The sequence below is a fragment of the Mustela nivalis genome (genome assembly GCF_964662115.1).
Source record: "Mustela nivalis genome assembly, chromosome: 4".
NCBI lineage: Eukaryota > Metazoa > Chordata > Mammalia > Carnivora > Mustelidae > Mustela > Mustela nivalis.
In genome coordinates this window covers 80,301,585-80,315,788 of record NC_139023.1, presented here as the reverse complement: position 1 = coordinate 80,315,788, position 14,204 = coordinate 80,301,585, and the positions used below count along the sequence as shown (strand labels likewise).

Genomic DNA, 14,204 nt, shown 5'->3' with positions numbered 1-14,204 from the left:
GATAATTCTGAAGTGGAATTTTGCAGAAACCATAGGAAATATAACAAAAGATTGTAAGATGCCATGCAGGTAGCTCCAGGAAGCACAAGTGTCACTCACCATTGACTGTATCACCTCCTGCCTGTCCATTCAATACATGAGTCTAAATACATAAATTCTTGGTTCTCTAAAAAAAAAAAGAGATTTTGTTTTCTTCTCCAATGTGCAAAGTATCAGTAAAAAATGAGTAGTAACTAAGAGAAAAATATAAAGTAAAATTATCATTAGTACATTTTTTATAATGACATTAACTATAAAACTTTCAATAATAATTTGGAGCACTTCAGGGCAATGTGGCCTCACAGTGGTGACTGGTGAGTCCTCACATAGGTCTCATTACTGTTAACAGGAATCGTGAGTGTTATTCCATTCAAAGTATTTTGATAATTTATTCCACAGTCTTGCACATTTGTAGAAACAAGAGGTCATTGGTAACACAGAATTAGAAATGAAAGTTAACATGAAAAAAAAATCCATATTTTGATATGGAAGCAACTTGGGAGCAAAATAATATCCTAGGCTGAAGAATTGTGGATAACCAAATGGATCCTTGATCCTTTAAGTTTCTCTGGCTTGAGCATTATCAGATAGTATTTGATACTGCCAACAGAGTGTGTTTTGGGCCCTATAGAGAAAAAACAACAACAACAAGAAGCAAAGAGTAGCATTAACATGCTGTTTCTGAGATGCAGGATGAAGTAAAAATTCATTACAGCCCCAAAAAACAAAAAAGATAGCAAAAAGAAAAACACTCCGAATTTCAATTTTAGGTTGTTTTAGATTTCTCATAAAACACTTAAGCTTTAACCAAGACTTAAAAAAAAAATTTCAACTATATTATTTACTTTATCAATATTTAATTTTAAGCATTCTTATTCAAATTTTGGACCCTTTCTCCTTGTAAATTATCAAATGTTCTCTATGCAGTCCTTACATTTCTATATAAGGACCTTACATTTTTATATAAGGACCCTTATATCTCCTGAATTAGTGAGTTATTTTTGATAAAAATAATGTGTATTGGGTTGAATAGTTCTTCTCCTTCCAGCTCCTCTTTCATGTTCCCCAGGAACCTGTGAATGTGTATTGGTAAGTAGAGTCTTTGAAGTTGTCATCCTGTTAAGATGAGGTCATATTGGATTAAGATGGGTCTTAAATCCTATATGACTGCTGTCCTTATAAGAAGGGGAAAATTTACACACAGAAACACACAGAGAGGAGAATGCCATATGAATACTGAGGGAGATTGGAGTGATGTGTGTATAAGACAAGGAACACCAAGAGTTGCTAGCAACTGCCAGAAAGCAGGAGAGAGGCATGGAATTGATTTTCTCTCATAGCCTACCAAAAGGATTCACCCTGCCAACACTTGATTTCAGACTTCTGATCTCCAGAACTGTGAGGGAATGAATTTCTGTTGTTTTAAGTCACCTTTGTATGTGGTTTTTTATTGCGGCAGTCCTAGAAATCTAATACATAATCATAGTTTGCAACTTAGTGGGGGAAATTTATGGCTACTCTCTTTTTCTTTTTATTGAAAAAATTCAATCTAAATTATGACTGCTGACATGATATGCATTTTTTTTTTGAGTTGGATTTCCAATATAATGCCTACTCTGAAAGTCAGAAGAGAAATCAATGCCACTTCCTCAATGAACATTTTAAGAGTAGAGAGTTAAACATATATCTTAAGTTAGAGGTTGAAAAGAAATAAACAAAGAGAAGTATGAACCACACAACCTTGGAATAAAGCTTTAAAAGGAAGAGATGCTTTTGTGAAGCCATCACAGGCCCTATTCTTGCTACCTGGGTCCATCCTCTGTCCCTCAGTTTTCAACATTAAGCTTAAGTGTTCCCACCATTTTACTCTCTGAAACCAGTGGGTCCTTTTAACTTTTTGCCTTTTTAGTTTATGCAGCAAATATGGAAGTGAGAATAAAGGGGTACTGAAAACCTTATATGAAATGTTAATGGCAATTTAAGGAGAACAAGCCCAAATTTTTATTCCATATTTTCTGTTTGTTTAAATATATTATAAGCCTGAAATGGATACTGTCTTCTGAATGAAACTAATCCTTATCAGTTGTCACTCAAGTAATTGGAACATATCTATCTTGTAAATGCTGATTTCACATTTCAAATACATCTCTAGTAGGTCCTAGCTTATCATCAGATCTGGCTCTTGCACTTTCATTACGAAAATGTATTACTTGAAGAACCTTTTGAAATATTGACAGTGTGTCATTTTGCTGAAGATGACCATGTTAACAGTGTGTCATTTTGTTGAAGATGACCTAGTTGCAGAACATTTTTAGTTTTAGGTTTATGAACACAAATTATAATGACCAACACATTTTCCCACTTTACGTAATTTATTTCCTCCAGTTACTTTTGTATACACATAGGCCTTCAGTATTTGTCACCTATGAACTATAATATGAAAAGATATTGTCACCTGTTCTTTTAACAAAAGAGGATAGTTCAGGCTCTTGTCCAAAATATTGGGATGATGTGGTCCTTTCTGGTAAGTGATTAAGCAAATAAGAACACTATATTTTTCTTTTGTTTTTCAATAATATTGTTCACTCATTGATCTTGAATTTGTGAAAATTCATTTAGAATATCGTCATTAGAAGGCTTCTAAGTCTGAGATCTTACACCATCAGTTTCATAATATTCTAATCTAGAGCTGCTTTTGTCATTTACATTCATCTTCTGATTCATCTAATAATTGTGAATCATCATCTTCTGTCAATTTTCTTCTCTTGTCAGTGTGAATAGAAAATAAAATTCTGCATTCTCAATTGAGTTCATTAAAAACTAAAAGCAGACCACAAGTCTTGTCCCCAGTCTTCTTTTATTTTTTCTTAAAAGATAATGATGTAATACTTTGGTCACTTCAATATGAAAATTAAAGGATGATACAATACTGAGGATTTGTTTTTGCATCAACTTTCTATCATTGTTTTTTTATTTTAATCTTTCTTAGAATTGTTGAAAATAATCAATAATAATCAATGACACAATTCTTAGAGTAAAGAAGAGCAAATTATTTCAGGATAAGAAGTATCTTGTATTTATAAAAAGGTTGAATGGACCCATATTGTAATTTTGTGAGATAGAATGGATTTTTTTAAAAATAAATTTTCTCTTCAGAAGAGCTTTAATAAAGAATAAATGAAGCATATTATGGAATACCAATCTGTACAAATAGTTTGAACTTCTCATCAGAGAAATTAAAAAACCAAAATTGAAGTTAATGGACACTGATGATATACCAAGGGATAAAGGAATGAGGATAAGACGTCACCGGATAACATATTTCAGTAGATGTCAAAATAAGGGTTAAAATTCTTCTTGTCAAGAATGTTTTCTTAGATATCCCAGACCAAAGGGAAAAAAATGATCCCCCATGGTATGTTCTTATATGTACTTCTTAGCATCAATAATCACAATTTAAGTCAATAATCTGGCTAATGCCTATAGATTCTACCTGTCTATAAGGTAGGCTATTTATCATGGGTTCATGCTGGTATTTACCCAGCACAGAACCTGGCTCATAAATATTGCCCAGGAAGAATTAGTGAATGAAAGTTTAGTGAATGTTAGTGAATGAGAGGCCATTTTGTTCACCCACCTGAATAAGAGGTCATATGATCAAGAATATGCTACTTACCTTCAGTAAAAGGAAACATACTCTTTTTCAAGATAATCTTCTGCATTTCAGAGAGCTCAGACTGTTATATTAGTATCAAAAAGACAAGAAATAAGCATCGGCAAGGATGTAGATAAAAGGGAACATTTGTACACTTTTGTTGGTAATATAAATTGGTACAGCCACTAGGAAAAACAGTATGGAAGTTCCTCAAAAAAACTAAAAACATAACTACCATATATTTTAGCAATTCTACTTCTGGGTACTTACCTAAAGAAACCAAAATTCTTAAAGATTTGTGTACCTCCATGTTCATTGCAGCATTATTTACAATAACAAAGATATGGAAGCAACCCAAGTGTCCACAGATGAACAGATAAGATGTGTGTGTGTGTGTATACAATGGAATATAGATATATGCATAATGGGATATTACTTAGCCATAATAAACAATAAAATTTTGCCATTTGTGACAACATGGATAGATCCAAAGGGTATTGTTCTAAATGAAGTAAGTCAGACAGGGAAAGAAACATGGATTCTGAAAAATAAAACAAATGAACAAATAAAATACAGACTCATGAATATAGGGAAAAAACTATTAGTTGCCAGTGTGGGGGGGAATGGGTGAAATAGGTGAAGGGGATTAAGGAGTACAAACTTTTAGTTATAAATAAATCACAGAGATGCAATGTACTATATAGGGACCATAGTTAATCACATTTTAACAACCTTGTATGGTGACAGAGGGTTATAGACATTGTGGTGATCATTTCAGAATGCATCTAAGTTTCAAATCACTATGTTGTATACCTGAAACTAACATAGCATTGCATGTCAAATATACTTCAATTAAAAGAAAACTTACGCTACATAGTTCTGGAGCAGGCTTTTGGGCTTAAATTCTGTCTCAGCCCCTTGCTAATGTTGAGATTAGGCAAACTATGCAACCTTTATGTCTCAGGCTCCTCAACTTTAAATTGGAGATAGTATTAGTACTTTCTTAAAAGATTGTTATAAGGATTAAATGACTCATTGTGTTGCACTTACAATAATTTCTGGCCATTAGTAGGCAATATAAACATTTGCTCCTGTCATATCATCATCATCATCATCATCGTTTATTATTATTATATTGACTTGAGATCTGACTACCTAGTACTTCTACCAATTATTCTCATTCTATCTCTAGAGACTCAAAACCAATATTTCTCATACAATAGTCAGCCAAACACATGAAGTTGGCTGTTTTTTCTCCTCCTTAAGCTAAATATCCTCACTGCTTCAATGTTCCTCAAAATACTGTTTTTCTCTCATTAGTGTACTCACCTGAGTCTGAATGCTTGACTATAATTTGACTTCTCCAAATTCAGTGTCAAGTACTAACCATCCTAGAATGGGGTTATTCCCTCCTTTGAGTCAAACATCTTTGGTCCATCACTAAATTTTGGGATTACATTATCTATTTTGACAGACAAAGCCCATTGTTGAGTTTACTGAAGTTGAGGTTAAATAACATTTTTGCATTTTTTTCCTTCTTTCATGGCTTCCAAGATGTATATATTCCACATTCTAAGCTCCCAGGGTTTTAATTTTGGGTAGGTATTTTACATTGAATAATAGAAATTGCATTAAAATATAATTTTTTTCAGATAGATTATCTTTTTAAAATATCAAAACAAACTTGTATGGTAGAAATTTTCGAGGGAACAGGGATAAAGAAAGGTCAGGTAATATTCCCAGGATAATATAACCAAGAAATGACAGAACTGTCACCATGAACAAGAATAATCTTCTCTCTACCCTATAACATATTATTTTTCTATAAATAGTTATTATTATGATTTATATGATGAGATATGGCCTTTGGCTAAATTTACTATCCCTTCTGGCTTTGTCTCATCAACTTGCCATCGGTGTCCTCATTTTGCACATTATTAAAATGTTGAACTAGTTAGGACAGGGTCAATGAAGATTGTCTAGTGGACATTCTTTTAAACATCTCCTTCCAAAGGGCCATTTTCCCATTAATTCTTAGCCCTGTGATGACCATTGAAGTTGTGTACTTAAAGGTTCTATGGTTCTGTTCTCTAGCCCAACTGCTTCATCTTGCCTGCGGGAATATTTTGAGAAATTTTGTGAAATATCTGTTGAAATCCAGAAACACTATATCTTAAAAAATTTTCTGACTTTTGAGATGGCAACCTCATCAAAAACAAATAAATAAAATGAAATAAACCAGTTAGTTTATTCTTACTGAATCTAGCCAGCTTCTTTTTTTTAAAAATTTTTTATTTATTTTCAACATAACAGTATTCACTATTTTTTCACCACACCCAGTGCTCCATGCAATCTGTGCCCTCTATAATACCCACCACCTGGTACCCCAACCTCCCACCCTCTACCCCATCAAAACCCTCAGATTGTTTTTCAGAGTCCATAATCTCTCATGGTTCACCTCCCCTTCCAATTTACCCCAACTCCCTTCTCCTCTCTAACTCCCCATGTACATTCTTTTTTTTTTAATTTTTCTATTTTTTATAAACATATATTTTTATCCCCAGGGGTACAGGTCTGTGAATCACCAGGTTTACACACTTCACAGCACTCACCAAAGCACATACCCTCCCCAATGTCCATAATTCCACCCCTTCTCCCAAACCCCCTCCCCCCAGCAACCCTCAGTTTGTTTTGTGAGATTAAGAGTCACTTATGGTTTGTCTCCCTCCCAATCCCATCTTGTTTCATTGATTCTTCTCCTACCCACTTAAGCCCCCATGTTGCATCACCACTTCCTCATATCAGGGAGATCATATGATAGTTGTCTTTCTCTGCTTGACTTATTTCACTAAGCATGATACGCTCTAGTTCCATCCATGTTGTCGCAAATGGCAAGATTTCATTTCTTTTGATGGCTGCATAGTATTCCATTGTGTATATATACCATGAAAAAGTGCTCCATATCACTCGGCATCAGGGAAATACAAATCAAAACCACAATGAGATATCACCTCACACCAGTCAGAATGGCTAAAATAAACAAGTCAGGAAATGACAGATGCTGGCAAGGATGCGGAGAAAGGGGAACCCTCCTACACTGTTGGTGGGAATGCAAGCTGGTGCAGCCACTCTGGAAAACAGCATGGAGGTTCCTCAAAATGTTGAAAATAGAACTGCCCTATGACCCAGCAATTGCACTATTGGGTATTTACCCTAAAGATACAAACGTAGTGATCCAAAGGGGCACGTGCACCCGAATGTTTATAGCAGCAATGTCCACAATAGTCAAACTATGGAAAGAACCTAGATGTCCATCAACAGATGAATGGATCAAGAAGATGTGGTTGCATTTCTCTACACCAACAGCAAGACAGAAGAAAGAGAAATTAAGGAGTCAATCCCATTTACAATTGCACCCAAAACCATAAGATACCTAGGAATAAACCTAACCAAAGAGGCACAGAATCTATACTCAGAAAACTATAAAGTACTCATGAAAGAAATTGAGGAAGACACAAAGAAATGGAAAAATGTTCCATGCTCCTGAATTGGAAGAATAAATATTGTGAAAATGTCTATGCTACCTAAAGCAATCTACACATTTAATGCAATTCCTATCAAAGTACCATCCATCTTTTTCAAAGAAATGGAACAAATAATTCTAAAATTTATATGGAACCAGAAAAGACCTCGAATAGCCAAAGGGATATTGAAAAAGAAAGCCAACATTGGTGGCATCACAATTCCGGACTTCAAGCTCTATTACAAAGCTGTCATCATCAAGACAGCATGGTACTGGCACAAAAACAGACACATAGATCAATGGAACAGAATAGAGAGCCCAGAAATAGACCCTCAACTCTACAGTCAACTAATCTTCGACAAAGCAGGAAAGAATGTCCAATGGAAAAAAGACAGCCTCTTCAATAAATGGTGCTGGGAAAATTGGACAGCCACATGCAGAAAAATGAAATTGGACCATTTCCTTACACCACACACAAAAATAGACTCAAAATGGATCAAGGACCTCAATGTGAGAAAGGAATCCATCAAAATCCTTGAGGAGAACACAGGCAGCAACCTCTTCGACCTCTGCCGCAGCAACATCTTCCTAGGAACAACGCCAAAGGCAAGGGAAGCAAGGGCAAAACTGAACTATTGGGATTTCATCAAGATTGAAAGGTTTTGCACAGCAAAGGAAACAGTGAACAAAATCAAAAGACAACTGGCAGAATGGGAGAAGATATTTGCAAACGACATATCAGATAAAGGACTAGTGTCCAGAATCTATAAAGAACTTAGCAAACTCAACACCCAAAGAACAAATAATCCAATCAAGAAATGGGCAGAGGACATGAACAGACATTTCTGCAAAGAAGACATCCAGATGGCCAACAGACACATGAAATAGCCAGCTTCTTATAATTAAATTTTATAATTTTTATCCCTTAAAAATATTTTTAGTGGTTATCTCAAATCATTTCTATTATTAATCTTAATCTCATTAGTTTATAATGTATAAGTCACCTTCACTTTCTTTTTTTATGATCTAAACTCATTTTGTCCTTTTCTAGCTACCTAGCTCTTTTCTCATACTCTGTTTAGATCTTTTAAGATTAACCCCCAAACATCCTGCCAGGCAATTAGCCATGCCAGAAACTATAGACTCATTTAGATATTGGACAAAGTTCCTTTGACAATGGTTTTTCAAGTGTTTTCCACTCCATCTCCACTCCTTATTTTGTCTGCTAGAGGGATTAGGACTAAAATACAACATGAACATTTCATTAACAAAAACGTGTCTAATTTGTGTTCACAGTTGTCCTTATTAGACAAATATGCCTTACTTATGGATCTCTATGAGTTCCCAATCTGTGGAATCATAGCTAATATTTGTACTTTGCATTGTATCAAACATGTTACCATACATTTCCTCAATTAATTTTGCTTCCTGTGCCATTTCTCCCCTTCTTCTTCCTCTTCCTTCTCCTCTTCTGTCTTTTCTTGTTTTTTAAATTTTGGCATTACTTCTTCCCTTTTTTTTTTCATATGCAGACACACCATAAATTTTCCTCTTTTTTTTTTTTAAGAATTTTCCTTAAATCTAATTTTATTTCATTATATTCTATATTAGTTTTTTATTGCTTCTGTAGCAAATTATCACAGACTTTTGGGCTTGAAATAACACAGGTTTATCATTTATGGTTCTATAGCTCAGAAGTTCAACACTGACCCCACTGGACTTAGATCAAGGTATAGACAAACTCACATTTCATTTTGGAATTACTAGTGAAGAATCTTTGTCTTTTTCAGCTTCTTTTTTTTTTTTTTTTTTGGTATTTGTCCTTTCTTTTTTTTTTTTTTTTTTTTTTTTTTTATAAACATATATTTTTATCCCCAGGGGTACAGGTCTGTGAATCACCAGGTTTACACACTTCACAGCACTCACCAAAGCACATACCCTCCCCAATGTCCATAATCCCACCCCCTTCTCCCAAACCCCCTCCCCCCAGCAACCCTCAGTTTGTTTTGTGAGATTAAGAGTCACTTATGGTTTGTCTCCCTCCCAATCCCATCTTGTTTCATTTATTCTTCTCCTACCCACTTAAGCCTCCATGTTGCATCACCACTTCCTCATATCAGGGATATCATATGATAGTTGTCTAGAGCATATCATGCTTAGCAAAATAAGTCAAGCAGAGAAAGACAACTATCTTTTTCAGCTTCTTGAAGCCACCCATATTCTTTGGTTCCCTTACTCCATCCTCACCATTAACAATAGCAGATTGTTACTATTCACATCACATCTCTTTGACCTATATCTTTTGTAACCACATAGGATTGTGATCACAACAGGGAAAAGTACTCTGTGTCTTCATGTGATCAGATTGAGTTCACCTTGATAATCCAGGATAACATCCCCATCTCAATTTAATGACATCTGCAAATCCCTTTTGCCATAAAAGGTTAACCTAATCATAGGTTCCAGAGATTAGGATGTAGACATTTTTGGAGATCATTGATTAATTCCATCTTCTACACAGTCTAACTAGCAGGTCTGCATACTTGCCTTGGTTATACCTTACTTCCTTTTATATATTTTGAAAATATCTGATCGCATTAAAGAAGACCAATTGGGAGGATTTAGTGGTTTATTAAGACACCTTCAACTTTTCTTCATAATTAAGACAACATGTTCTGACTTAATTGAAATCTTGATTTTGAGTCATCTTTTTTGAAATATTTTTTCATTTAGAATCTCAGACCATTGTCCTAATATTTTTGAACTATTTGTTGTCTCAGTTGCAGAATTCTCAGAAATTTGTAGCATAGTGGTTCCCCTTTTTCCTATACCTAAATCTGATCAACCTTGAAAAACAAATTCCCATAAATTTTCTCAGATTGTGCTTAAACTAACTGGGGATACACCATTGCATTTACACACGCTTTTCTGAACAGATACGTGGGATGGTAATATATGCCGGGGTAAGAAATATGTGTAGTGTGGAGATACTGTTTGGATCTTTGTCTTTGCTTGTGGGGAAGTTTTGTGAATAGACATTAGGCCATGTGGACGGATTTCTAGCTGTTCTTGTATCAACCTCAATTAAGTGTCTGCTTATTAAAGGACATTATGCTATAGGCTTCTTTCTTTCTGTGGACCCAAAATATTATGTTCACTCTTTGTGTGTGTATGCTGTCAAAATTAATGTCCCCAAATATAATGTGTACATTATTATTTTTTAAATATACAGTATGAACCTCATATTTCAAAGAAATTTTCCTCTGGAGTTTATTTCTATTTTACCCATCCCTCTATTCTCATTTACTATACTATCTTGTCATACACCTTAAATTAGCTAGTATCTTTTTATATATTCACATCACATTTTTGCAAGGTAGATAAAAGAAATTGCTCTCAAGTGATGGGATTTTTACTTGCTGTGTTTCAGCTTAAAACATATTTTTCCCCCACAAAAACTAGTTTTATAAACATTTGCAAAGCTGGCTGCATAAAGGAAATTGCTGACACAACTTAACTGCATCTATAATCGTGCAAATGATATGACTGCATGGGGAGAGCGAAGAAGATAGAAGCAAAAATTGGACTATATTTTCAAGTTAAGTCTCAGTATGAAAAAAGGGACTAATACCATTTAGTTATAATTTGAAATATTTGGAATATCTTTACTTTGTAGATACTTGGCTAGAGTCCTCCAAATAAAGATGGGTGTCTTATGTACCAAATGGAGCTGTGTGTTATATGCCAGTAGATTAAAGGTCTCTAATGAATTGGGAAGAGACAGTACATGCTGTGGTCTGGAAAAATTCACCTCACCTTCTGTTTCTTTCTTTCTTCTTTTTTTAATTTAATACAGAAGAAATATTATAGTGCCTTTTTCTATGGTGCCAAAAGAGCTCATTAAAATGTCTGCAAATTATATATATTTTTAGACTATTGTATCAGACTAGTATATCTGCTTTTGTCAGACCTCTTTTCCTCTGTCTTTAGCATAAAATATGAGCATGAGCAATTTCTGCAACTTCAGATACTTATATCTATTTTTGCAATTTCCTTATGTTAGGATCGTAGTTCATTTGAGTAGCTGTTTAAATCGGATATTTTTGTTTACTAAATAAATGCTCCAACGTATCATATTCCATTTTTCCCCCATCAGTATGTATGGAAAGCTTTTGTGTCTTGTTGGATCTGTAGTTCTGATCATACAGAACACCAGTTTAAGCCGTCTTGCCCGTTTCCACTTAACCACCGCTGTGACTTTGAACAAGTCATTTACTGCTTTTAAGCCTTAGTTTTTATGTCTCTGAAGCAATGAGGTGAAATTTAGGTGACCCAACCTAAATTCCATTATCAATATACTGAGTTTCTGAGATTCTGATAATCCTAGTGTAACTAATACTGAATTTTATTGTGTGCCAGGCACTCTTCTAAGTACTTTACTCAATAAAACATTTAGTCTTTGTAAAAATTATGTAATGGACATTGTAATTTTCCATTTCATAGGGGAGGAAAGTGAGGCACAAGAAAATTAAGGAACGATTGGTTGGTCACACAACTTGAAAGTGCCAGAGCTGGAATCTGAATATAAGAACCTGGCTCCTGAACTCACTTGCTTAATGTCTGTATTGGGTTCCTTTTTTTGGTAGATAGGTGCACCTCCTGTTGGAGCCAGCCTTGGACAAATAATGAAGTACCATCTTACTTCTACTCCAAGGGACATTTACCTTCCTGCTACACTAGGATTCTCAAGTGCCTCATGCTGTTTCCTCCTATCCAGAGCTTACCACTCTGGAACTTTTCTGTGTATGGAGGCTGTATCCACTTCTTATGTCCCAGCCTCCAGTATTGTGCTCCTTTGGGATTCTGCTTTATGTTGAAGAACTGACAAGCAGATTCAAGCAAGGGCAAAACAACATGTTTAAGGGAGAGATATTTTGGAAGGAAGTATTTTTCTCTGAATCTAAAATTTGAATAGATGAGTGGCTACCTATGTGATTTAGTCCATGACTGACCCACTTCTGGGTACTTTTGACACATGGCAGTAAGTTAAAAAAAAATTTCATGTCCTTTTCAGATGTCCAATAAAATCAGAAATGGATACCAAATGTCTGCTTCTTTTAAAACACCATGAGATGTCCTGGGTTGTTTTAAATTTCATCTGGATCTTTGTTGCTGCATTAATATGTCCGTTGAAAACAGAACAGTAAGATTTAAAAAATTCATTTCTTAGAGTCATAATTAGAAATAAAGCTAAAAACTTATGACATTTCAATTTGAATTAACAATGTCTTTGTAAAAAGCCAAGAAGGAAATTTTTATTAAATTTATTTTACTGAACTAAGATTTGAAAGGAGTTATGATTTCTTTTTTAAGTTTTGACGTGCTTTTAGTATTTGAGTCTTGTAAGCTCATTAAAATACAGTATTAATTTTTAAAATCTTGCAAAAATGTTTGATTTACACCATTCTTGTTTTGCTACATTTATGTCTTGATCATTCTTTAGAGACAATTTTGAACTATTTGAATAGGACTACTTTGAGATCATGTATAAACAATTTATTTTTGTGGGTTTATACCATCTAAACTATTTTCTGTTCTTTTGCTCTTTATTTTTGCTAGAGGATTATAGCAGATCCTTTAGACTTCGTGAAAAATTTCAGGTTGTTCCTTCTCTCTGTTGCCACTATGAAGAATACCAATGGAAAGCTATTTGTTATACAGTAGTCCCCCACTAATCCGTGAGGGACATGTTCCAAGAACCTCAGTGGATGCCTGTCACTGTGGATAGTATTAAACCTGTATTATATACTATGTTTTTCCTATAAATACATACCTGTAATAAAGTTTTATTTATAAATTAGGCACAGTAAGAGGTTAGCAATAACAATAATAAAATAGAAACAATTATAAAAATATACTGTATAAAAGTTATGTGGATGTGTTCTTTTTCAAAATATCTTATTTTACTGTTCTCAACCCACTTCTTTTTTTTTTTTTCTAAGATTTTATTTATTTGACAGAGAGATGGAGCAAGAGAGAGAACATAAGCAGGGGCAGTGGGAGAGGGAGAAGCAGGCTTCCCTTGAGCATGGAGCCCAAGGCCGGCCTCGATCCCAGGACCCTAGGATCATGACCTGAGCTGAAGATGGACACTTCAGCAACTGAGCCACCCAGGCAATCCATCACCCTACTTCTTATGAGATGATAAAACATCTACATGATGAGATGAAGTGAGGTGAATGATATAGGCATTGTGATGTAGTATTGGGCTACACATGACTTTCTGACAATAGATCAGAAGAATATCTGTTTCCTCACTGCAGTTGCCTGTGGGTAACTGAAATAATGGAAAATGAACTTGTGGATAAGGGGGGTGCGGAGCTATTGCACTGTATTTAGACAGCTACATTTATACGTACAAAAATCCTGCTTACTTTGGGATAGCTATGGGTGAAATAATAATGGTATTACTTAAGCTGTGAAAAGTCAAATCTCTTGATCCACAGTAAAAATTAAAAAAAAATTGAAGTGCTTTTTTAGTATTTTAGGCTTAGCTTTAATCTTGGCACTATTTGCACTATTGACATTGTCCATCTCCTTGTCTATTCCCCCATTACACTGGGAGTTCCTGAAGGCAGGCACGTGTTTACATATAATAACATCTACTGTTCTACTCACAGAACCTGGGACGACATTAGGTACTCATTCAATGTTTTTTGAATGAATGAATGGATGGATGAATGGATGAATTAAATTATTTTTAGCCATTCCAATTAGTAAGTCACATTTTTGTAGCAAACCACAGTTACTACAAGTTATATTCACAGTTTGTGTATGTGTATGTGTGTAGAAGTAAAGCACGACGTTGAGGAGGATGATATTATTATAAATGTAATATAATAATATAATAAAAGCACATTATAGAATGGGTGGAGAGAACATCTATTTAGGTTATAATTTTCTAAGAAATCAGAAAATGACATGATT

The 14,204-nt window shown here is 34.6% G+C and overlaps 1 long non-coding RNA gene across 1 annotated transcript in view; it reads left to right on the top strand.

The window, feature by feature from the left end:
* The window catches only part of LOC309863176, a 354,484-nt gene that overhangs the window by 238,105 nt on the left and 102,175 nt on the right, over positions 1–14,204 (top strand). The window lies entirely within an intron of this gene.